The following is a 26,463-nucleotide window of genomic DNA, read 5'->3' on the forward strand; positions in this document are numbered from 1 at the left end:
TGACGTCTTGACTGCCCTTGTTGAGTATCAGTTAGTGAGCGTAGTGACGTCTTGACTGCCCTTGTTGAGTATCAGTTAGTGAGCGTAGTGACGTCTTGACTGCCCTTGTTGAGTATCAGTTAGTGAGCGTAGTGCATTAACATTCACATTTAAATTTTTGGCATTTCAGTCGCTTTATTCAAAGCGACTGACACTCAATACATTTGACTAAGCAAGTGAATCATCAATCCACCAGTCGTAGCAGGAAGAGTAATCCAGCTCAGGCCCGGGGCCATTGGCAGTCTCTGTGATAGAAGGAAAAGTCTACTTCTATCACCATCTTCTAAACCTAGACTTTTTTCAATTTGGTTTTATATAGACACTGGAGAAACAGAAACAGTACAAGGGGGGCAATAGAAGTTTTAGGGGACACAGTAAAGGGGAAAAAGCTGGTGTCTTCAGGAGACGCAGTGCTGGGGGGTAGTAGTAGTCTCAGGAGGAGCAGTTTAAGGTGTAACCTGAAGAGATGGGTCTTCAGTCTCCGACGGAAGATGGGGAGTGACTGCAGTTCTGATAGCCGTGGGAAGCACCTATGAGTTATCACACACACACATTTCTATCCCTGAAGATGTCCCAGCACACAGGACAGGTCAAATCCTCCTCTGGGAGGGAAGCCATGTTCTCACGATGCCTCTCCTTCCGTCTGTCTAAGCTTCTGAGGATAACTGTCACTTTCTCTGTGACGTAAGGAAGCGCTTGGAGTTGATGTTCAGTCTGTCTATATGTCCTGTTGTATAATTCTGTAATTAATTAGCAATTACATTGTTTCTTTTCATTGTAAGATATAGGTCAGATATATATACTGTATATATATATATATATATATGAATATGCCTGTCTGATAGAAATATATAACCATAGTTGTTTTTTTGTTTAACTCATTATAGTTTTGGCAGATCAGTACATCCATATGTCCAGGAGATGGCGGCAGATACACTCCTATTACCACCCAGATCAACACATGGACACTATTCAACGACCTGTTGGCATTAAACAACCGTGCAAACTAAAAGGAAGAATTCTGACACATTTCTCAATCTGATTATTTCTTTAATGTTAATTGATGATACATGATCATTCAGGTTCATTTTCAATCCCACATATCCAGTAGCTGGCTGTTCTACTGGGCTTCAAATAGATCAGAAAGACTGGACCAACATAGTTCTGTACAACTGAACAGAACAACTGGTCAACTATGATGACGATGAGGAGAGTAGTTCATATTAGAGAGGGAATAGATCAATAGGTAATAATCAATAAGAATACATGTAGGACACCAGCAGGAAAACGTGTTATCATGCAGCATTTCTATTGGTCGTGAAAAAAACTGTTCTACAATAACATCAAATACGTACATAATGATGAATATCCCATATCATAGATTAGTGACATCATCAATAATCTCACATTGTAGACTTTACAGAGAGAGCTCAATCTGAGAGTCAATCCTCTACAATTAATAGAAGAGTTAAATCATTAAACCCCTAAAGACCAAATCACAGAGAAAGATATTTCTACAGGTTAGTAGGTTATGATAAAGCATCACTCTTATGGGGACCTCTACTCCAGCTCACACAGCTCAACACTGGCCCAAGGATAAACCCCAAACCCAGGATAGAGGGGCTGAGTGAAGGTGGTCTGGACTCTGTGGAGGAGGGTCATTGTGTCAGAGGAGACGTTGTAGAAGGACAGACTACCTGCCCTGTGATCCAGGTACACTCCTACTCTGGAGGACTGAGGGCCTGATACTTTAGTTACAACATTATTATGTCTGAAACTATAACCATCACTAGAGCACCGTAACATCCAGGACTTGGTATTGTATCCTAATCCAGCGTCATAACCTCTCTCTACTCTGCTGATGTCTTTATATGAGACTGCTGTATGAACCAACTCCCCACTCCTCTCAACCTCCCAGTAACAGCGTCCAGACAGACCCTTTCTACACAGCACCTGAGTCCAGTAAGTGAATCTCTCTGGATGATCAGGATATGACTGGGCTTGTCCATATGTCACCTTCCTGTTCCCCTCAGACAGAGAGAGCCAGCTGTATGCTGTGTTTGGGTCCAGTGTGAGCCGACGGGAATCTGGGAGAAGAGCAGAGCAGAGACCAGATCAGAGAAATAAGGAGTCAGATATGTAGGCTGTCTTTGATGAGTCTCTCCCTCTCCTAGAGCTCTCTAGTTCTATCTCAGGGTTTGTGGAGAGGATCAGTGGAGAGAGACTGTCAGCTACTTCAGGATAAACACACTCACATCGGAAGAACTGGGCTCTGGTCCTGGGCTCTGGTGGCAGGAAAAACTCCACTGCATTCACTACAAACACATTCACAGAGAGAGATAGAACATTCTGATTATATCATATGCAACAGCAGCTGGTGAAAGCGGGAAAGAGTTGGCAACCGACCAAATGTTCAGACTTTTATTCTGAAAATAAAAAAATAAAATCAATGACACACTCGATAGTCAAGCCAAAATATTGCAATGCAATGGATTCGGTGAGTAAACCCTACTACTACCTAGTTAGTGTAGAGTGGGGATTACACACCGAATCCATTGTTTGACTAGCAAGTGTGTCATTGATTTTCAATGACGTTGACCTTTATTTACATTTTTATTGGTTGCCGACTTGTTCAGTTTCACCAGCTGCTGTCACATATTGTTAAACATACAGTACATGTATACAAGGTGATGACGAGGGCTTTTAATTGGTCTAAAGTTGATTGTGTGAAGGTATGACAGGTAGAGTTTTTAGCCCACCTGTAGTTGAGATCTTGGGCCACTCCCCCTTAAAGACGTCCTCTAGTTTCTCTCTCAGCTCAGACACAGCCTCACTCACATCTCCAAACAACTGAAGAGGATCCTCAATGATGCTGGGGAAGTCTGAACATACACTGGGACTGGAGAGAGACTGACAACTCTGGAGAGAGAGAGAGAGAGAGAGAGAGAGAGAGAGAGAGAGAGAGAGAGAGAGAGAGAGAGAGAGAGAGAGAGAGAGAGAGAGAGAGAGAGAATTAATAACTGAATAGTAATCTCCTGTCAGTATTGCAGATGGAGGGTCAGTGTAGTTACCTGGAGGAAATGGATGTGATCCTCTGTGTGTGAAAGCTGCTCCAGCTCAGCGTATCTCCTGCTCCAGTCGCTCCAGGACTCCTTCAGCCTGACTCACTGCTGCCTCCTGCTGGGCTTTGATCAGCTGCTTCACCTCAGAGAGCCTTCTCTCAATGGAGCGGATCAGCTCAGTAAAGATCCTCTCACTGTCCTCCACTGCTGCCTGTGCAGAGCGCTGTTAGGACACACACACACACACACACACACACACACACACACACACAGACACAGACACAGACACAGACACAGACACACTGGGATTGGAGAGTGGCTGACTGGAGGAGAGCAGTGAAATGGTGCGTCTCCTCTGGTCAATACTCACTCTGAGAGACTCCACAGCCTGTTGGATCTCCTTCAGTTCCTTCTCTCTCTCCTGGACTCTCGGCTGGACTTTCTGCTGACTCATCCCCAGCTGCTTCTGTGGACAAACACACTTTAATAAATACTGTGCATATTTACATTGAATTATGATAAACAATAACTTCACACACTATCATCTTTACTTTATAAAAGAGCGTTGAGATTATAAAGTAATCACTCATATTGAAAGAACACTTCTGGTTTCATGAAATACATGTAGAATCTGCTGATAAACAAAAGGACTATGAAAAGTCATGGAGGCAGATCTCCTGATGGTTACTGGAGACAGAGGGAATAGAAAGCTAGACAGGAAGTGCAGGGTGTTATGAGTTAATCATTCTCCCTCTGAAAACCTGTCTGACAAGAACCAGCTTGTAAAACAATAACACCAACATCCTTTACCCTCTCCAATACATGAACACAGTAGTGAGGAAGAGACTTTGGATTTCTATAAGTACAATGATGTGATATTGTCCTCAATCATAATCAAAATAAGTTATTGTCCTTTTCTGTTCTATGTGTTCTACATGTATCAGAGAGTCATTAATGAGTAGCTCTGGTTCTTACCTGTTTCTCAGTCCTTCCTGCAGCAGCTGAGACTGTATCATGGCCTTTATGTTCATCCATGGAACACAGATAACAGATACACTGCTGATCAGTACGGCAGAAAACCTCCAGCAGTTTGTCATGACGAGAGCAGATCTTCTCCTGCAGTTGTGTGGAGGCTTTGACCAGCTTGTGCTTCTTAAAGGCAGGAGATTCATAGTGAGGCTGGAGGTGAGTCTCACAGTAAGAGGCCAGACACACCAGACAGGACATGAGGGCTTTCTGCTTTCTCCCAGTGCAGACATCACACTCCACATCTCCAGGTCCAGCAGCAGGAGGAGCAGCTTGGAGTCCCGTCTTCTTCAGTTTCTCCACTAATTCAGACAGCAGAGTGTGTAGTTCTGTAGAAGAGGTCTTGGGATGAAAGTCTGTCTGCACTGGGGGCAGCTGTAGACCCCCTTCTGATCATCCTGGTCCCAGTAGCCCTTAATACAGCCCATACAGTAACTGTGTCCACAGGGAATAGCCACCGGATCCTTCAGTAGATCCAGACAGATCGGACAACTGAAGGAGTCCAAACTCTCTGCCTTTTTGCTGCACACCCTACAAGACTGAGCAGTGAGTCAGTTTTATTTCTGTGTCTGTGTTTGAGGGCGGGAACACTTCCTGGTTCTGTACCTGTAGGGGTGTGGTGTTGGGCAGAGGCCAGGAGGAGAGAGGTTGTGATTGGAGCAGACCACACTGAGGTGGGTGTGTGAGAGTCATTTAGACTACCGGTACACTAGGGCCCGATTGACTTGGTGTCTGAGTGTCAAAGATAAGTTTAGTTGCTCTAGAAGTATTTGTGGGTGGGACTACTTCCTGGATATGTCTGTGTGTCTGCGTATGTGTGTCTGCATGTGTGTGTGCGTGTGTGTGTGTGTGTGTGTGTGTGTGTGCGTGTGTGCGTGTGTGTGTGTGTGTGTGTGTGTGTGTGTTTGTGTGTGTGTGTGTGTGTGTGTGTGTGTGTGTACTCTGTACCTGTAGGAAGTGTGGTGTTGGACAGAGGCCAGGAAGAGAGTGGTTGTTCTTGCTCAGGTAACATTCCACACTGCTTTGCATCTCCAGTAGATCTGTGATATGATTGGTTCAAGATGGCCGACATTGACTTGCTGTAGGATCCTGTGAGGTCCTCTCCTCTCTCAGAGCTGGACGAGAGTCAACACAAATCAATCTGGTTTAATGTCCTTTAGGCAATAAAATAGAACCTAACAAGATATAACATTACGATAACTTAAAATATCAGTGCAATAGTATGTTACATTTACATTCAAATGTTTGGCATTTAGCAGACGCCTTATTCCAAAGCGACTTACAATCGATACATTTGACTAAGCAAGTGAATCATCAATTCACCAGTCGTAGCAGGAAGAGTAATCTAGCTCAGGCCAGGGGCCATTGGCAGTCGTCGTATGTAGTATCACATCTGTGTGTGTGTATGGGCATGCGTTCGTGTGTGTGTGTGTGTGTGGTGTGTGTGTGTGTGTGTGCAAGTCAAAACCAAACCCAAACCAACCCCCCCTAGCTCAGTGGTAGATGCTAAGTGGGATCCTTGGGACACCCTATATGCTATATATAAGTGCGGTCCATTAGGATATGTCTACATGCGATATGAGGACACAGAGATGTGTACAGTTGTGTTCTAGCTGTATGTACAGACCAACTGAAGCAAGCTATTAAGACAGCAGGTGTAGAGTGAGAGGAGTAAAGAGTGAGTGAGTGTGTAAGTGAGAGTGTCTCTCTGGATACTTTTCATTGTAAGATATAGGTAAGATATATATGAATATGCCTGTCTGCCTGTTATAGTTTTGGCAGATCAGTACCTCCATATGACCAGGAGACGGCGGCAGATACACTCCTATTACCACCCAGATCAACACATGGACACTATTCAACCACCTGTTGGCATTAAACAACCGTGGAAACTAAAAGGAAGAATTCTGACACATTTCTCAATCTGATGATTTCTTTAATGTTAATTGATGATACATGATCATTCAGGTTCATTTTCAATCCCACATATCCAGTAGCTGGCTGTTCTACTGGGCTTCAAATAGATCAGAAACACTGGACCAACATAGTTCTGTACAACTGAACAGAACAACTGGTCAACTTTGATGACGATGAGGAGAGTACTTCATATTAGAGAGGGAATAGATCAATAGGTAATAATCAATAAGAATACATGTAGGACACCAGCAGGAAAACATGTTATCATGCAGCATTTCTATTAGTCGTGAAAAAAACTGTTCTACAATAACATCAAATACGTACATAATGATAAAGGTATAACACGATGACTCTGCAAAATCGAACACAGAGAATATCCCATATCATAGATTAGAATTAAGCCATGTTGAGGAGTGAAGCTGAAAGCCCTGTTCCTATTGGATGCTGCTGCCTGTTGTCTTCAGAGGTCAAATCTGACCAGAGATGAGGATCCTCTGACTGGTGACATCATCAATAATCTCACATTGTAGACTTGACAGAGAGAGCTCAATCTGAGAGTCAAGCCTCTACAATGAATAGAAGGGTTAAGTCATTAAACCTCTAAAGACTAAACAGGGAAAGATATTTCGACAGAATAGTAGGTTATGATATGATAAAGCATCACTCTTATAGGGACCTCTACTCCAGCTCACACAGCTCAGCACTGGACCCAATATAAACCCCAAACCCAGGATAGAGGGGCTGAGAGAATGTGGTCTGGACTCTGTGGAGGAGGGTCATTCTGTCAGAGGAGACGCTGTAGAAGGACAGACTACCTGCCCTGTGATCCAGGTACACTCCTACTCTGGAGGACTGAGGGCCTGATACTGCAGTCTTAACATAATTGTGATAGAAACTATAACCATCACTAGTGCACTTTAACATCCAGGACTTGGTATTGAATCCTAATGCAGCGTCAGCACCTCCCCCTGCTCTGCTGATGTCTTTATATGAGACTGCTGTATAAACCCCCCCACTCCACTCAACCTCCCAGTAACAACGTCCAGACAGACCCTCTCTACACAGCACCTGATACCGGTTAGTGAATCTCTCTGGATGATCAGGATATGACTGGGCTTGGTTCATACATGTCACCTTCCTGTTCCCCTCAGACAGAGAGAGGTGTCTGTATGCTGTGTTTGGGTCCAGTGTGAGCCGACGGGAATCTGGGAGAAGAGCAGAGCAGAGACCAAATCAGAGAGATAAGGAGATATGTCAGATATGTAGCTAGCTGTCTTTGATGACTCTCTGCCTCTCCTAGAGCTCTCTAGTAGTCCGGGTAAATTCGCTACGTTAGAATTATAAGGTTCTATCTCCATTTTTTGTCAAAATTGATTTTTTTTAACATAATCTGATCCATTAGGTGTTTATTAATGCCTGTGTGGTGTTATTTTTAAAATGTTTATTTCGACATAATATACACAAGCTGGTATATCGTTCTTAATTTGCAAATCATTAGCTAACTAATGTTAACTAGCTAGTTCGCCAAGGTTAGCTAGCTAGTTTGCTAGCTAACGTTAGCATTGGTTAGCTTGCTAGCTCATCAACAACTTGATAACATAGGCAGCTACAGCTTTGCTAGCTAGCTCGCTAACTAACTAACTAATGTAACGCCAATTTCTAAAGTTACTCCCCTTCCATAAAGTCTAGCTAGCTAGCTTGCTATATTATTGGTGACTTGATAAAAGTTGCCCCATTTATATTAGAATAACATTTAAACTGTTTTTGTTACAGAAATGGTGATAGTGAAAGACTGTCAACTTCAAAGAGAGAGAGGAGAGGCAAAGAGACAGACTGCAGGAGATAGTGGTGGGTACTGCCATAGATGGGTGGGATTTATACATTTGGTTTTATTCATTTTAAAATGTAAAATTTTACAATACTATAATAACTCTCTCTACTCTGTCCCTCCCTCCCTCCCTCTCTCCTTCCCTCTCTCTTTCTCTTCCTCCGACAACACTCTCCCTCCTTCTAATCTCTCCCTCTGCTCCGTCCTTATCTCTCCCTCTTCTCCCTGCCTCCCTCTCTCTCTCCTCACTCCCTCCTCACTCCCTCCTTCTCTCTCTCTCCATCTCCTCCCTCTCTCTCTCTCCATCGCCTCCCTCTCTCTCCTCACTCCCTCCCTCCCTCTCTCTCTCCATCTCCTCCCTCTCTCTCCATCTCCTCCCCCTCTCTCTCCATCTCCTCCCTCTCTCTCTCCATCTCCCGGCTCTCTCTCTCCATCTCCTCCCTCCATCTCCTCCCTCCCTCCCGCCCTCTCTCCATCTCTCATATACCAAGTTTCGTGCATTTATGAAATGTACGCTAAAAATGTGCACATTACCCGCACTATAGTTCTATCTCAGGGTTTGTGGAGAGAGACTGTCAGCTACTTCAGGATAAACACACTCACATCGGATGAACTGGGCTCTGGTCCTGGGCTCTGCTGGCAGGAAAACATCCACTGTATTCACTACAGAGAGAGAGAGGTGGGGGGGGAGGGAGGGAGAGAAGAGAGAGGGGAAGGAGAGAGGTAGAGACAGGGAGAGAGAGAGGGATGTAGGAGAGGGAGGGAGTGAGAGAGAAAGAGAGGGAGATAGAGGAGTGGGAGGGAAGGAGAAATAGGGAGGGATGGGGGAGAGAGGAGGGAGGGAGAGAGAGGGAGGAGATGGAGAGAGAGAGGGAGGGAGGAGACGGAGAGAGAGGGAGGGAGGAGATGGAGAGAGAGAGGGAGGAGATGGAGAGAGGGAGGCAGAGAAAGAGAGAGAGGGAGGGAGGAGATGGAGAGAGAGGGAGGAGATGGAGAGAGGGAGGCAGGGAGCAGAGGGAGGGAGAGTGTTGTGGGAGGAAGAGAAAGAGAGAGAGGGAGGGAGGGACAGAGGAGAGAGAGTTATTATAGTATATGAAACTGTGTATAAAGTGATGATTAGGACTAAGGTTAGGCTAGGTCTAAAGTTGATTGTGTGAAGGGACTACAGGTAGAGTTTTGACCCACCTGTAGTTGAGATCTTGGGCCACTCCCCCTTAAAGACGTCCTCTAGTTTCTCTCTCAGCTCAGACACAGCCTCACTCACATCTCCAAACAACTGAAGAGGACGGACAATGATGCTGGGGAAGTCTGAACACACACTGGGACTGGAGAGAGACTGACAACTCTGGAGAGAGAGAGAGAGAGAGAGAGAGAGAGAGAGAGAGAGAGAGAGAGAGAGAGAGAGAGAGAGAGAGAGAGAGAGAGAGAGAGAGACAGAGAGAATTTTGAATTTTAACGACACTTTATTTATCAATTATTCCGACATTACAGCAGAAAACATTACACAATTAACTGTACATAACACTCGTCTTCCTGTCAAGGAAAACTACAAACGATTTGATACACAATTTTTTAAAACACAACAAAACAAAAAATCAAGTCAGCTCAGTTGCCAATGCCAGCTCATCCACTATTACAGAGCACAACACTCCCTCATGTGCCCATATAATGGCGAACTGATCCAAATTGTTCATAGCTCTATAGTAGTTAAAATCTATGCCCAGTCTGGCCTTGATCATCTTTTTAAAAAGACATACGGCGTCATGATCCGAGTCCTGTTTTACTTTGTTTCTCCTACTGATATACACAGCCATCTTTGCTCTCCCTAAAATGAAATTAAACAGATGGCACTTGTTTTTTTCTTTTTTGCTGTATTTAAAACCCAAAATGTACCTCTCTTTTGAGAACACCTCTTTACCAGACTGGAAAAGTCTCTTTAATAAACCTAACAAAGGCAACAGCCCGGGACAATCTAGAAAACAGTGAAACACTGTCTCCCGTTGCGCACAAAAAGGACAGTCATGTGAGACAACAGGGTTCAGTATGGAAATAAAAGCATTAATAGCCACTATGCCATGTAAAACCCTCCACTGCAGATCGCCAATTCTTTTGAATAATGGTGGTTTGTACAGTGCTCGCCACTCTGGTTTCACCTCATCGCTGAGACCAAAGTGTGCTCTCCAGGGAGTATCACCTCTCCCGTTGAGCTTCTCTTTGTGGAGAACCTTGACCAACAGTCTGTACATACATTTACCTTTAACCACATCAAGAAACACACCAGAAACATCTCCTATTGCTAAAAGAGGCCCTGTGCAGTTTTTAAAATCAGGCTGCAGCTTAACTGTAGGAAAAAGATCCTCATCACTAGGATGAAGAGACCCGTTTTTATACTCTGTCAACATGCAACGTTCTATCTCACTGAGCCCCTGCCTCCATTTTCCCAGCATCATGTTGACCATCCTGATGGATTTCACCTCCAAACGCGAAGCCAGGGCAGCAGCATTGTCCATGTTTGCCCCTGTCAAATCCACAACATGTCCCAAAGTGGTGACCTTTGACCTGCAGAGCTGTTCGGAGAGTGTCAGTCCCGGCCCACCAGCTACATCCAAACGCGCTCCCAGTACAACTGGCTCTTTCAACAACCAGAACAATGACTTTGAGTAATCCAGTGGTCCTTTCTTGAACAAACTCCATATTTTAAAAAGCACACGGTAAAAAACAGGTAGAACATTTAAACGAGCACCACTAAAATCCATTAAAACAGAGAATTCGACAGTCCCAGTCCTCCAAGCCGTTGTAGTATTGCACAAGCCACCGGCCTCCACACCAAGTCTTTTGGCCCATAGAAAAGTCTCTGAATGAACTGGAGTCGGAAAGTTGCACCCCTACTGCACAGGTGCACAAGACCCTGCCCACCCTCCTCCTTGGGCAGGTACAAAACACTCTGGGGCACCCAGTGCAGCTTGTCCCCAAAAAAATCTAAAAAACAAGCTTGAAGTTTAGGGAGAAGGTCTACTGGGGGGTCAACACACATCAGGCGGTGCCACAGTGTGGAAGTTACTAGATTGTTGATTACCAAAACACGACCCCTATACGACATGTTTGGTGCAATCCATTTCCATTTCTTTAAACGACCTTGAGCTATTTCTAGTACGTTCTCCCAGTTTTTACATTTAAAAGTCTCATCCCCTAAAAACACACCCAAATATTTAAACCCTCCCTTCTTCCAATGCAGGCCCCCTGGTAAAATGAGTCTACTACTCAAGTTACCTACCATGAGTGCTTCGCTCTTCCCCCAATTGACCTTAGCCGATGAAATCAAAGCAAAACGTCCCACATTTTCAACTAACACATTAATATCCTCCTGTTTACTTATAAAAATAACCAAATCGTCTGCATATGCTGATAGCTTAAAAGGTGCGATGCATCCAGGGACACTTACACCAGAGAGGCTTGCCCTGAGTCTGTGTAGCAGGGGTTCAAATGCCAGAGAATACAGCATTCCCGACAAAGAACACCCCTGCCTAATACCCCTCTGAATTTTAAAAGGAGCACTCAAACCACCATTAATCTTTAGCACACTCTCAATGTTACTGTACATGGCCTTGATCTTGGCTATGAGACCTGGGCTGAAACCAAAAGCCTCCAGAGTTTTCCACAAGTACTGATGTTCAACCCTGTCAAAAGCCTTCTCCTGGTCTATGGAAATAAGACCAGTTTCCAACCCCAAAGCACTAGAGATGTCCAGAAAATCCCGAATCAAAAAAACATTGTCACTGATCAACCTGTTAGGCACACAATAGGTCTGGTCACGGTGGATCACCTTCCCCATTACCTCTCTCAGCCTGGTAGCTAACACCTTGGAGAGGAGCTTATACTCGGTACACAGAAGTGAGACAGGCCTCCAGTTCTTAATCTCCATTAAGTCTCCCTTCTTTGGCAACAGCGTAATTACTGCCCTCCTGCAGCTCAGCGGCAGCTGTCCTCCAGTGAGACTATCTTTGAGTACCATCAGGAGATCCTCCCCCATCACTGACCACATTCTCTTATAAAACTCCACAGGCAACCCATCTATACCTGGAGCTTTCCCATTTTCCATGCTCTGCAGGGCAGTATGGAGCTCATCAAGAGACACATCCGCCTCCAGCTCTGCGCTGGACTCTTTTTCTACCTTTGGTAGACCTTCATAAAAATCATGCGATACCTCCTGCTCCTCTCCAAGTTCAGACTGGAAGAGGCTACTATAAAATCCAACAGCATGCCTCCTGATGTCAGTGGACTCAGACAGTATATGACCTGTGTCTGAGCGCATGCTGTGGATGAGCCTCTTCTGACCATTCTTGTGCTCCAGACCAAAAAAGAAACGGGAAGATGCATCCATCTCCGAAACGTTTCTAAAACGCGACCTCACCAGAGCACCCTGTGCTGAGATACCTAACAGGTCAGCCAGAGCAGACTTTTTAGCTTTGAGAGACCCAATATGGCCCCGATCTCCTGTGGATTCTGCGAGCTCTTGAAGCTCCTCCACATCAATCTCTAGAGCCTTCATAGATCTGGCTATATCTCTAGTAACATTTTGAGTGTACTGTTGGCAAAACTGCTTAATCTTGCACTTCCCCACATCCCACCACTGCTGTATTGAGGTAAAACTGTCCTCTGTCTGCTTATGAACCTTCCATAAATAGGTAAGAGCGTTCCTAAAATTTTTATCAGTTAAAAGAGACGTATTAAAATGCCAATAAGCACTTTGTGGTTTCACACACTTGATAAAAACAGAGCAGTACACAAGAGAATGATCAGTAAAACCAACAGGAGTTATATAGCAACTTTTAAAAACACTAAAATGGTGTTTAAAACAATAAAACCGATCAAGTCCGGCCATTGATAAAACATCATCCCTAGTATGAACCCAAGTGTATTGCTTTTTCTTTTGATGCATCCGCCTCCACACATCACACAGTTCATACGTCTCAATTACCCTAGAGAGACGACTACGAGATGCAGAGTGAGGCTCTTGGTGATTCCTATCTAAAACGGGGTTTACAGTACAGTTAAAATCCCCTCCCAGAAATAAAAATTCTTCATTATCACACCCCTTAATAACATCAGCCAAAGAGTCTAAAAAACACACTCTTTCCAAACCAACATTTGGGGCATAAACAACAATAAATACCATTTTCACCTTCTCATATAAAACTCTTACTTTTAAAAGACGTCCCTTTACCACCTCCTCAATCTCACATGACTGTGGTAAGAAATGACTGGAAAATAAAATCCCCACTCCACCACTATTACTGGTGTTGTGGCTTAAAACTATGTCCCCCTTCCATTTAGGGATGCTCCGATTTATCGGCCACCGATTTAAATCGGCCGATTTCACTCCAAATGACTCGATCGGTGATCGGCAAAAATGGCCGATCGCAAAAACCGATCTTTTTTTTTTTTTTTTTCTTCCTGGGGAAGACAGATAACTGAACAGAAAACATAGGAGGATGTAACAGTATGTAAACCATGAAGGCCACGTTTATGATGTCTTTTATACAGCCATATCACTGACTTGGGCTTCAGGCCCTAACTGGGTGATAGGCCAGATTTTTACTATGCCATAAAAATGGGTCTGCGTTTGCTTGGTGCCTAATGGATCAAAACTTTTGTCTAAAAAGCAAAAAATATGTAGGCTATCCAGTCAGTAGGCCTACAGTTATGTATTTTTAAAAAAATCGGTATCGGTATCGGTTGATCTTGAGGAAATATATCGGTGATCGGTATCGGCCCCAAAAATCCAGATCGGAGCATCCCTACTTCCATTCTCTTTTCCAGGCCACTGTGTTGTCCTCAGTGCTGTGTGTCTCTTGGATAAGCATCACATCAATACCCTTTAATTCCATTAATTTATAGAGAGATGCCCTCTTTGCATCATCCCTTGCCCCATTTAGATTTAGAGTACCTATTTTGAATTCTGCCATGATAAAATATCCAACCTGCAGGACATAAAATATTAAAAAGAGACCAGATAACTTAACCCTCATTGGAGATTTTTGTTCTTGCCTTTTGGACAATTTTCTTTAACCGATAAATCTCCTGCTCAGAGAAACCTTCATCGTTCATGTCATTGCGTTTCATTAGCCATTTAGCGGACTCAACAAATAACTTAATGTCAGGAAAAAAAGTTTCCACCTTAACTGCCCTTGTGCCTTTCGTATCCTGTAGAATTTTTTTAATTCTATTTAAAGAATACCCATCCCTCCTGTCAGCCTGAGGCTGAGTGGGAGGCAGAGACTCCACATCATCCCCTACGTCAGAGTCCTCACTGTCAATGACTGCCTCCCGCTCTGGTTGGCACTTTTTTGCTCTGGAGTCAGATTGACTGACCTCAGTTTTCCTTTTTTGGGTAGTTTTGATACCATCAGCATTAAGTTCCATTTCCTCCTCATTTGCGTTATCCTCTACTTCTCCAGTAGCTAGACCAGCCCGTTTGCCCAGTCTGATTCTTTCTTCACTTCCGACCCCTGTCTTCTGAGCTCCCACTTCTTCACCCTCCTCGACCACAGTGGCCTTCTCAACAGCCTTCAGCTTCCTCTTCCCCTTTCCCGTTTTTCCTGCCTCCACTACCAAACCTCCCCTTTTCTCCTGCACCTGCTCACCCTGTTCTGCCCCCTCTACCAGGTCTATCCCCTCCTCCTGCTCACCCCCCCCTGTCTCCTCCACCAGGCCTAGGCCTCTCCTCTCCTCCTGCACCTTCTGACCTTGTTCTGTCTCCTCCACCAGGTCTATCCCCTCCTCCTGCACCTTCTGACCTTGTTCTGTCTCCTCCACCAGGTCTATCCCCTCCTCCTGCACCTTCTGAGCCTGTCCTGTCTTCTCCACCAGGTCTATCCCCTCCTCCTGCACCTTCTGAGCCTGTCCTGTCTTCTCCACCAACCCTTCTCCTGTCTCTTTCTTCCCAGAGGTTCTCTCTCGACTCTTGTTGGTGTTTGAGCTACTTGGGCCTGCCCCGGTTGACGGCGGTGTTTGCTCAGTGGACCCAGGCCTTTTATTAGGACAGGACCTAATCATGTGGCCTTCCATCCCACACCCAAAGCATTTCATTGTATCTGAAGTGATGTAAATAATATAATCGAAGTCATCCACTCTAAACTTCATTGATAACTTGAGATCACTTCCATTTTTCAAAATCATGAAAACCTGTCTTCTGAAAGATACCACATGCTTTAACAGAGGGGATTTACAACCCAGTGAAATCATCTTCACCTGGGACACTAACTGACCGTGCCTAGCCAGTTCCCTCTCCAGGACCTCATTTCTCACAAAAGGAGGAACATTAGATATCGTTATCCTTTGTGCTGGACTTACTAAAGGAAACACAGGGATAAAGGTGTCCTGGACAACCACTCCCTCCTCCACCATCAAATTCACTTTATCAACACAGTCCCAAAAAATTACAACTGCGTTGTTCATCCGCGATGCAGATCTCACACTATCATGCCCTACAACAGCTCCGACGGCCAAACTACACTCTTCCACGGTGCAGTTTGGTCCCGGAGAAAGCTTTATCGCGTGTCTCCGCGTCAGGCGTTCAAAGCCCATGGTAGCAGGTGGCATGCCGACCAGCAGAACTGGTGGCTGCTACGCGCTCCAACACCCACCAAACCTCAACTAACAACACTAAACAAACGACAAACAAAACGTACATATAATAGACACACAGATAGAAAGATAGAAATAACTTTCAGAAAGTTTTAACTCACGCAAACCGCTCAGTCAAAACCGCTCGCTCACTCGCCTCGCTCAAACACACGCATGCGCACAGAGAGAGAGAGAGAGAGAGAGAGAGAGAGACAGAGAGAGAGAGCGAGAGAGAGTGAGGGAGACACACACAGAGAGAGAGCGAGAGAGAGAGAGAGAGAGAGAGAGAGACACACACACACAGAGAGAGACAGGGTGAGAGGAGAGAGAAGAAGAGAGGAGAGAGAGAGAGAAAGAGAGAGAAAGAGAGAGAGAGAGAGAGAGAGAAAGAGGGAGAGAGAGACACACAGAGAGAGACGGAGAGAGAAGAGAGAGAGAGAGAGAGAGAGAGAGAGAGAGAGAGGGAGAGAGAGAGACAGGGAGAGAGAGAGAAAGAGAGAGAGAGAATACATGAACAGTAATGTAAAACAGAATGACTGAACAGTAATCTCCCTTCAGTATTGCAGATGGAGGGTCAGTGTAGCTACCTGGAGGAAATGGATGTGATCCTCTGTGTGTGAAAGCTGCTCCAGCTCAGCGTCTCTCCTCCTCAGCTCAGCGATCTCCTGCTCCAGTCGCTCCAGGACTCCTTCAGCCTGACTCACTGCTGCCTCCTGCTGGGCTCTGATAAGCTGCTTCACCTCAGAGAGCCTTCTCTCAATGGAGCGGATCAGCTCAGTAAAGATCTTCTCACTGTCCTCCACTGCTGCCTGTGCAGAGCGCTGTTAGGACACACACACACACACACACACACACACACACACACGTACACACACACGTACACACACACACACACACACACACACACACACACACACACACACACACACACACACACACACAGGGATTGGAGAGTGGCTGACTGGAGGAGAGCAGTGAAATGGTGCGTCTCCTCTGGTCAATACTCACTCTGAGAGACTCCACAGCCTGTTGGAGCTCCCTCAGGTCCTTCTCTCTCTCCTGGACTCTCTGCTGGACTTTCTGCTGACTCATCCCCAGCTGCTTCTGTAGACAAACACACTTTATTACAGCAGGCTACTGCACATGGTGTGTGGCTGATATCACACAAATCCAAACAACACCTGAATAAACTTTCTATTGTTTCAAATCAATATTAGCCACGTTGAGAACAGTGATGAAAAAGTCATCATTCATATTGAAGGAAAACATTTGTTTCCATTAAACATTTTATAATCTGCTGATTCTCAGACAATGGAAGCAGACATCATGAGTTTTACAGACAGAGAGAATAGGAGTCTAGACAGGACATGCGGGTGTCTTTAGTTCATCATTCTACCTGTGACAACCTGTCTGACAAGAACTAGATTGTAAAACAATAACACCATCAACCTTTACCCTCTCCAATACACCAACACAGTAGTGTGGAAGAGACTATGGATCTTTTGTCATACAATTGAATATGGTCCCATATCAGTTCAAATCAGTCATCGTCCTATGTTTTTAGATTGAATAGCCTTACTAACTTCAGTTCTACATTTGGTCTGGTTCTTACCTGTTTCTCAGCCCTCTCTGCTGCAGCTGAGACTGTATCATGGCCTTTATGTTCATCCATGGAACACAGATAACAGATACACTGCTGATCAGTACGGCAGAAAACCTTCATCACTTCATCATGAAGAGAGCAGATCTTCTCCTGCAGCTGTGTGGAGGCTTTGACCAGCTTGTGCTTCTTAAAGACAGCAGATTCATAGTGAGGCTGGAGGTGAGTCTCACAGTAAGAGGCCATGCACACCAGACAGGACTTGAGGGCTTTCTGCTTTCTCCCAGTGCAGACATCACACTCCACATCTCCAGGTCCAGCATCACAGTGAGCAGGAGGAGCAGCTTGGAGTGCTGTCTTCTTTCGTTGTTTCTTTCTTTGGGAACGTGTCTTTTTTTCTTTCTTTTCCACCAATTCAGCCAACTGAGTATTTTTCATAAGAACAGGCCTCGGGGTGAAGGTCTGTCTGCACATGGGGCAGCTGTAGACCCCCTTCTGATCATCCTGGTCCCAGTAGCCCTTAATACAGCCCATACAGTAGTTGTGTCCACAGGGAATAGTCACCGGATGCTTCAGTTGATCCAGACAGATTGGACAACTCATTGCGTCCGTGCTGTCTGCCATGTTGCTGCACATGTAACCCGTGTGTGTTACGCCTGCGTTGTGTTCTGGTGGTGTGTGGGGCAATAACGAGGCCGGCGGCAGAACTGGGTCTCTGGTTCACTGTGTGACATACAGAACATACACACAATGCATCAGGTAGGCTAACATCAGTCTGGTTAGTTGTCTCGCTCCACTATAGATCTGTCACTATATATATATGAATATGTATTCATATATATATACACAATAGACATCAGCATCATCAGCTCATAGATGCATAGATAATAAAAATAAACAATTTGGCAATATTCTATCATACATCAGAAAACCCATATTTCGTTTCCTAAACAAATATAAAAATAACAGCATCAATATTATTAATCAGTATTGACATACAATATGTTGCAATAACAGCCACACCAGCTGTATATAGCTACTGGTGTGGACTAAATCATGAGGCTATCAAGTTTCCTCCCATTACACAGTAAATAAATACACAGTAAATAATAAAAAAACGTTTTCAAATGAAACAGACCAAACATCTCCATACCTGTGTGACATCCAGAACATACACCATGGATCAGGTAACATCAGTCTGGTTCGTTCAACTTTCAGTTCGCTAATTAGCCCACTTTCTTCAACTGATACAAAACCGTGGGTTAGCGATTTCAAATCCAAACAGAATTTACACAAGACGAGTGGGGTATGTTAAACAACGACTAGCAACAACTGGATTACGTTCAAGACACGAAATACAACTTTTATAGACATGAAATACAACTTTTATAGACATGAAATACAACTTTTATAGACTTTTATCAGCGATTATCACACGCAGCTCACCTCTTGGTTCCTGCTCATGTAGGGGTAGAAGGAAATGAAGATGCGGATATATTAGCTAAGCAGTCACTTAAATCAGAATCAATAGAAATGGATATTCCACTTAGTAAAGCTGAGGTAAAATCAATCATTAAAAAACACATGCAGGAACTATGGCAAGAAAACTGGAACAGAAATGAAACAGGAAGGCATTTGTTTAACATTCAAAAGAAAGTCGGAATAGGAAGTAGGATGGGCAGGAACCGGAAAGAAGAGACAGTGATATCCCGGCTCAGGATAGGTCATACTGGGTTGAATGACACACTTTACAGAATAGGAAAACACCCAAACGGCATTTGTGCACACTGCAATAACCCGGAATCTGTTCAGCATGTGCTGCTGGAATGTGGAAAATATGAGGAACAGAGAAAGCTCCTGAAAACAGCAATTCAGAAAGTTAAGTTAAGGTTTACTGTAGGGAACTTACTTGGAAACACAGATAAAGTAAATAACCAGGTAATTAAATATCTGAAAGAAACAGGATTGATAGGTAGGATTTAACCCTACCCCTCCCCACCATTTTGTTTATTTCTTTCATTTACAATTTTCCCCCTACCCCTCCCCACCATTTTGTTTATTTATTTCATTTACAATTTTCCCCCTGTCAAGCTAACGTTCCACACAGTCCGGTAGGGGGTGGTAATGCGCCACACAGTCCAGTAGGTGGCGGTAATGCACCTTTGGTTGCCAACCGCCAATCAAATAAAAAGAAGAAGAAGAAGCTCACCTCTTGAGACGATTAGAGATCTGTGACGCGCATGCGCACCTAACGACGTGATGACGTAGCCAAAGTAGGCGTGTTCAACACACACCAAACTACAGAGCACACAGGTAGGAGATTCAAACAAAACAAAGAAACAAGCCTGGGTGTTTTGGTGAGATTCATATGCAGACCATATTAACCTGTTACACACACACTAGACTGAGCAGCAGAGAAAGACCAAAGTTAATTCGTGTCTCTGGAAGTGTTTGTGCACGTGGGTTGGAACACTTCTTGGTTAGCTGTAGGGGGCGTGGTGTTGGACAGAGGCCGGTGAGAGCGTGGCTGTTTGTTATGGAAGCATAGCTGACCCAATTCAAATGCTAATGCAATATGAGATTGCAATTGCATGTTCCACTTTTGCATGCATTCTTTCAGACAATATTCAAATTCAAATGCCATTCTAATGATTTGCATTAGCATTTTCATGTACCCGATGTGCACATTCGCTGCCAATATTAAAATTATAATGCAAAGCCATTTGACATTTAATTTTCAAAGTCATGCGCTGCTTTGTAGCTGACAAAATTCAAAAGTTCATTCTAATGTGCAAATGACTATGCAATCCCAAAATAGCATATTCATTTGCCACTTTTGCCTGCGTGGTGGAATAATATGCCTGCTAAAACATTTTATTTATTGATAACACATTCATTACCTTTGAGACTGAATTCACAAGAGTCACTAGACAGTCAGACTGTCTGGGCAGAATCAACACATTGACAACCTCAGCCTAGTAGACAATGAAACCAGTTTCTCTACTTGAAGCTTGACTTTGGCTAGACAACAGACACATTTAAATGATCACAAAGACCTAATTGCTCTCTTTTCTCTTAAACCTGCATCTAGAGAGACTGAGCAATCTAGAGCAGTTCTGGGCCTTTGTTTTGCCTCGGCCCAGTGCTCTGAAACTCGACCAGACCAGTTTGTGACTTTTGTTCCCCTTTTCCACCTTTGTGTCTCTAGTAGGAGAAAGTGGGGGTCGATTGCCCCCTAACCTCTTCTCAATCTGCATCACAGCCAGTCCTTCTCATACAGGAAATGCCTGTGATTGGCCTGTACCTCACCTCGGCTGGCCATCTGGCCCCACCTCCTCTACACAGCAGTCGGGCTGCCCGATCACGTCTCTTCACAACACTGGCTCCCCGCTGGTGGAAAAAGCTCCCCACGGAGAACGGCTGAGTCACTACCCATCTTCCATCGTAGACGAAGACCCATCTCTTCAGGTTACATCTTAACTGCTCCTCCTGAGACATCTTCTGACCCTCACCACTACGTCTCCTAAAGACACCCGCTTTCCCCTCTACTGTCTCCCTAAGAACTTTCCCCTCTATTGTCTCCCTAAGAACTTCTATTGTAACTAATTCGTAATTGTAAGTCGCTTTGGATAAAAGCGTCTGCTAAATGGCAAAATTAAAATTATTAAAATGATTGCCCCCCTTGTACTGTTTCTCAGTTTCTCCAGTAAAAAAAAAAAAAAGAAAGTTTTAGTAGAAGGCGATAGGGAGAAGGTTTTTCCTTCTATCAGTGGCCCCGGGCCCGAGCTAGAGTACTCTTCCTGCAACGAATGGTGGACTGCTGATTCACATGCTTAGTATTCAAATGTATTGATTGTAAGTCGCTTTGGAATAAGGCGTCTGCTAAATGCCAAAAATGTAAATGTAATACGCAATTGCATTTACATGTTCTAGGAAACAAATCCGCTTTACAGCTGACAGAATTCAAACTCTCTATGCAATTCAAACGCATCCGGGTACTTTGCTCTCCCGTCATGTCCACGCCCCTTTTTGGGTGATAGAAGTGGAGAAGTTTGACTGGCGGTCAATGGACATTTCTGGTCTTTGCTACTTTAATCCGATAAAATAAAGAAAACCGTAGTGCTTTTTAGATATTAGGAGCCCAAATCCGATGGCCAGTTAGGCAAACTATTATATAGTGTCGTTGCCGATCAATGATCGTAGGAGGCATGAATATGATTTAGGGGTTATTTATTATTATTATTCCGCCTTCACCACCGGACTGCAATACTCACCGCCTTCACTATCGGACTGCAGTACTCACCGCCTTCACTACCGGACTGCAGTACTCACCACCTCACCGTTCCTGTCCCACGGCTCTGTGTTGCCGACCGACCGACCCGCTGCGCGCCGCTCTCAGACATCGCTAGCCTGGCCGTGCTGTGCTACTACCCTCGTCCCGGGAGGTAGCTACCGCTCCCTCCCCGGTTCGGGGGTTGCCATCTCCGCAGGTGAGTGTCGGTCCTTCCCAGCCTTCACTCACTGCTGCGCGATTTGGTCGCTGGCATGGCACGGCTAGGCTGGCCGGCCGCGCGGGTTCGGCCCCAGGCTGGCAACGGCAACGGCGGCACCGCCTGTCGTTTTGCCCTGGACTCCCGGCCATCCCACCTGCCCCCACCTCCCCCTGCCCTTCTCTCGTCTCACCTACACTCTGCCGCCGCCACATCCATCGAGGCTCCCAGCAACACCAACACCGGACTCTACACCACCCCCCCCCTCCCCGTTCGCTGACTCTGTGTTCCATGTTACTCGTTGTTGTTTTTGTGTCTCCCATATATGTGTATCCTATATTGTCAGCGTCTTTGAGCCATGGAAAAGCGCTATATAAATTCAATAAATTATTATTATTATTATTTAGTATAACAGGCTGGTTTATTGTGAGTTTACTTGTTTGTTTATTGCATTTATCACCGTATTGAGAAGTCATATGGTTATGGGGGGTGATATTGCAAAGGTAATTTAAGCACCTGCGCACCTTGCATGGCGGTAGTGGAGAGAGGGGAGCGATGTATTTTTGTTGACCGCATTATACGCATATGACGCAGATGAACCACTGACCTCATGTCTTTTAGCTTGCTTTTATAGTTGTTTTTATTTTCGTATGATTGTTGTCTTTATTTGCACTTGACACCACGGACCTCATTGTCTCTTAGCTTGTTTTATAGCATTTTCGCTTTTTAATTTGTCTAGTGTGTAATATTTGTGATATGTTATGTGTGTTTGTGAATATGTGAATATGTTTTTCTGTTTTTGCACCTTCAGAAGAACCACTACAATGTCATTGTATAGGCAACTGTACAAGGACAATAAAGTCTATTCTATTCTATATTCTATACGCATTGTTTGTTATTTTTCTGGTTTTGATCGCTTATGGATTATTTTTGTACGTCGCCAAGTTTGATTGTTCTATTCAATAAATGCTCTAAAACGTACTTTTCATCTCAGCGGATTGTTTGGCGCGTCATACAATTACCAGCCCAGACCCTGCTTGGGTCTCTCAGCGACTTTTTACTTTTGGCTCTATCTATCTATCTCGCTACAGGTGTCATATAACCCTAACCCATATCCTGTCATATAAAAGTACCTTATTGAATCTCCAGGTAATGTAGGCTATTTCTGACATCCATCACTTTTGCTGTCGTTAAGATACTACAACCCCTATTTCATAAATTTTCTCTATATAACGACGTCGATCATTGATCGGCAACGACACTATATAATAGTTTGCCTAACTGGCCATCGGATTTGGGCTCCTAATATCTAAAAAGCACTACGGTTTTCTTATTTTATCGGATTAAAGTAGCAAAGACCAGAAATTTCCATTGACCGCCAGTCAAACTTCTCCACTTCTATCACCCAAAAAGGGGCGTGGACATGACGGGAGAGCAAAGTACCCGGATGCGTTTGAATTGCATAGAGAGTTTGAATTTTGTCAGCTGTAAAGCGGATTTGTTTCCTAGAACATGTAAATGCAATTGCGTATCACATTATTGCATTACAATTTGAATATTGACTCAAATAACGCAGGCAAAAGTGGCAAATGAATATGCTATTTTGGGATTGCATTATCATTTGCACATTAGAATGAACTTTTGAATTTTGTCAGCTACAAAGCAGCGCATGACTTTGAAAATTAAATGTCAAATGGCTTTGCATTATAATTTTAATATTGACAGCGAATGTGCACATCAGGTACATGAAAATGAAAATGCAAATCATTAGAATTGCATTTGAATTTGAATATTGTCTGAAAGAATGCATGCAAAAGTGGAACATGCAATTGCAATCTCATATTGCATTAGCATTTGAATTAGGTCAGCTATATGCTTCCATAGTTTGTGCCCAGACAACATTCCACACCCCTGACAGTTAAAAACATGTGTCGTCTGTGTGATGGTTAAAAGCTATATGCCCACGTTGACTTTCTTTCTCTCGTTGACACCGAGATTCTGAGAGAGACATGTGTACCTCAGATCTTACCATCAGCGCAGCTGAGCAGGGCTATGCCTGTCACTCTCCTAGGCAAGGACACAACACCAATATCTCACCAAACGTGTTGTAATGTGTCACTTACTTACTGCATACATGTTTACTTAACAGTTTGGGCTAATAAGTACCGGTACTATGTATGTTAGTATGGTTAGTAGCCTATGTATGATGGTTAATAATAATAATAATAATAATAATAATAATAACTTTTATTTGTATTGCACTTTTCCTGCAAACGTTTTAGCTCAAAGTGCTCCAATCATTATATAATCATAATTTACTTATTTTGTCATTCAAAGGCAAAGGTTGATTCAATATAAGATGTCCTCTACTGCCATCTATAGGACATTTTATATAATGGCAATGAACAGGTGAATAAGTCACTGGTAAAACTATCACTGTAAAAACCCATCAGAGACAGAAAGCATAGGATATTCCATTTGATATATCAAGATTGAGATGTTGAGAGACCTTTGCTGTGTCATTTAAGAGACTGAGACCCCTTATTTAATACTCATCTAACCCATCATCATCACTTTCTCTGTGGAAACACCAACCAAGGAGCAGTTAAGACAGGGGAGCATCAACAGCTGTTTCTCTCCTTCTGAACCAGGACATATAGAGAGGAGGAGAGGAAGGCTCTGTGGTCCAGAGGGAAAGGTGGTCCTAGGCGCGGGTCTGGGGTCAGGCATGTGTGTTTCCCTCGGATGCTTCAGTAAGGTTCAGTGTTGTCTAACAGTCCAGAATCAGGAAGATGTTTTAAATGGGTTTAGTTTTCATACAAAGTGTCAGTTTGTACTGAAGCCCTGAAGGGTGAAACAAAACAACAACAAAAAGTGTAGCTATAAAAACAGTATTTATTCACAATCACCCGAATATAGTAGAGCAAATGAAAATAAGATTCTTCTTCTTTTTTAAATAATCAAAATCACACCTTTCATGGATCTGTTTATAAATCATAATTATTATGTATCATTTTCAACGTATGCATAATTCACTATCAGATCTGGGCATGAGGACATTCTATACATGAGACCCCTGATCTGGGAACAGCACCACTGACTGAGGGTGAGATACTAAACACAACACCCTGTATTAACAACTGGTCTGGGTACAGCATTACTGACACTCAACACAACACCCTGTATTAACAACTGGTCTGGGTACAGCATTACTGGCATGCAACACAACACCCTGTATTAACAACTGGTCTGGGTACAGCATTACTGACATGCAACACAACACCCTGTATTAACAACTGGTCTGGGTACAGCATTACTGGCACTCAACACAACAGCCTGTATTAACAACTGGTCTGGGTACAGCATTACTGACACTCAACACAATACACTTGATTATATCTTTAAAGACCAAATCACTGGTTAGTTGTTCATAAAGCATCACTCTTATGGGAACCTCTACTCCAGCTCACACTGGACCCTCTATAAATATAAAACCCAGGATAGAGGGGCTGAGTGAATGTGGTCTGGACTCTGTTGAGGAGGGTCATTGTGTCAGAGGAGACGCTGTAGAAGGACAGACTACCTGCCCTGTGATCCAGGTACATTCCTACTCTGGAGGACTGAGGGCCTGATACTGCAGTGTCAACATTATTGTGTATGAATCTATAACCATCACTCTGGCAGCGTAAACTCCAGTATCATGGCCTTTATGTTCATCCATGGAACACAGATAACAGATACACTGCTGATCAGTACGGCAGAAAACCTCCAGCAGTTTGTCATGACGAGAGCAGATCTTCTCCTGCAGTTGTGTGGAGGCTTTGACCAGCTTGTGCTTCTTAAAGACAGGAGATTCATAGTGAGGCTGGAGGTGAGTCTCACAGTAAGAGGCCATGCATACTAGACAGGACTTGAGGGCTTTCGGCTTTCTCCCAGTGCAGACATCACACTCCACATCTCCAGGTCCAGCAGCAGGAGGAGCAGCTTGGAGTCCCGTCTTCTTCAGTTTCTCCACTAATTCAGACAGCAGAGTGTGTAGTTCTGTAGAAGAGGTCTTGGGATGAAAGTCTGTCTGCACTGGGGGCAGCTGTAGACCCCCTTCTGATCATCCTGGTCCCAGTAGCCCTTAATACAGCCCATACAGTAACTGTGTCCACAGGGAATAGTCACCGGATCCTTCAGTAGATCCAGACAGATCGGACAACTGAAGGAGTCCAAACTCTCTGCCTTTTTGCTGCCCACCCTACCAGACTGAGCAGTGAGTCAGTTTTATTTCTGTGTTTGTGTTTGTGGGCGGGAACACTTCCTGGTTCTGTACCTGTAGGGGTGTGGTGTTGGACAGAGGCCAGGAGGAGAGAGGTTGTGATTGGAGCAGACCACACTGAGGTGGGTGTGTGAGAGTCATTTAGACTACACTAAGGCCCGATTGACTTGGTGTCTGAGTGTCAAAGATAAGTTAAGTTGCTCTAGAAGTATTTGTGGGTGGGACTACTTCCTGGATATGTCTGTGTGTCTGCGTATGTGTGTCTGCATGTGTGTGTGTGTGTGTGTGTGTGTGTGTGTGTGTGTGTGCGTGTGTGTGTGTGTGGTGTACTTTGTACCTGTAGGAAGTGTGGTGTTGGACAGAGGCCAGGAAGAGAGTGGTTGTTCTTGCTCAGGTAACATTCCACACTGCTTTGCATCTCCAGTAGATCTGTGATATGATTGGTTCAAGATGGCCGACATTGACTTGCTGTAGGATCCTGTGAGGTCCTCGCCTCTCTCAGAGCTGGACGAGAGTCAACACAAATCAATCTGGTTTAATGTCCTTTAGGCAATAAAATAGAACCTAACAAGATATAACATTACGATAACTTAAAATATCAGTGCAATAGT

The 26,463-nt window shown here is 44.2% G+C and overlaps 1 pseudogene across 1 annotated transcript; it reads right to left on the reverse strand.

Annotated features, from left to right (window-relative positions):
• Positions 1-1,599: 1,599 nt before the first annotated feature.
• LOC308159214 lies at positions 1,600-26,270 on the reverse strand (annotated as a pseudogene). The gene is made up of 14 exons: positions 26,190-26,270; positions 25,537-25,839; positions 17,111-17,451; positions 16,507-16,602; positions 16,086-16,319; positions 9,058-9,217; positions 8,476-8,535; positions 6,727-7,249; positions 4,077-4,649; positions 3,472-3,594; positions 3,111-3,324; positions 2,799-2,958; positions 2,295-2,354; positions 1,600-2,126 (listed from the first exon to the last, which is right to left on the reverse strand). The product of its transcript is annotated as an uncharacterized misc_RNA (transcript).
• Positions 26,271-26,463: the final 193 nt, after the last annotated feature.

The sequence above is a fragment of the Nansenia antarctica genome (genome assembly GCF_963989245.1).
Source record: "Nansenia antarctica genome assembly, chromosome: 5".
Lineage (NCBI taxonomy): Eukaryota > Metazoa > Chordata > Actinopteri > Argentiniformes > Microstomatidae > Nansenia > Nansenia antarctica.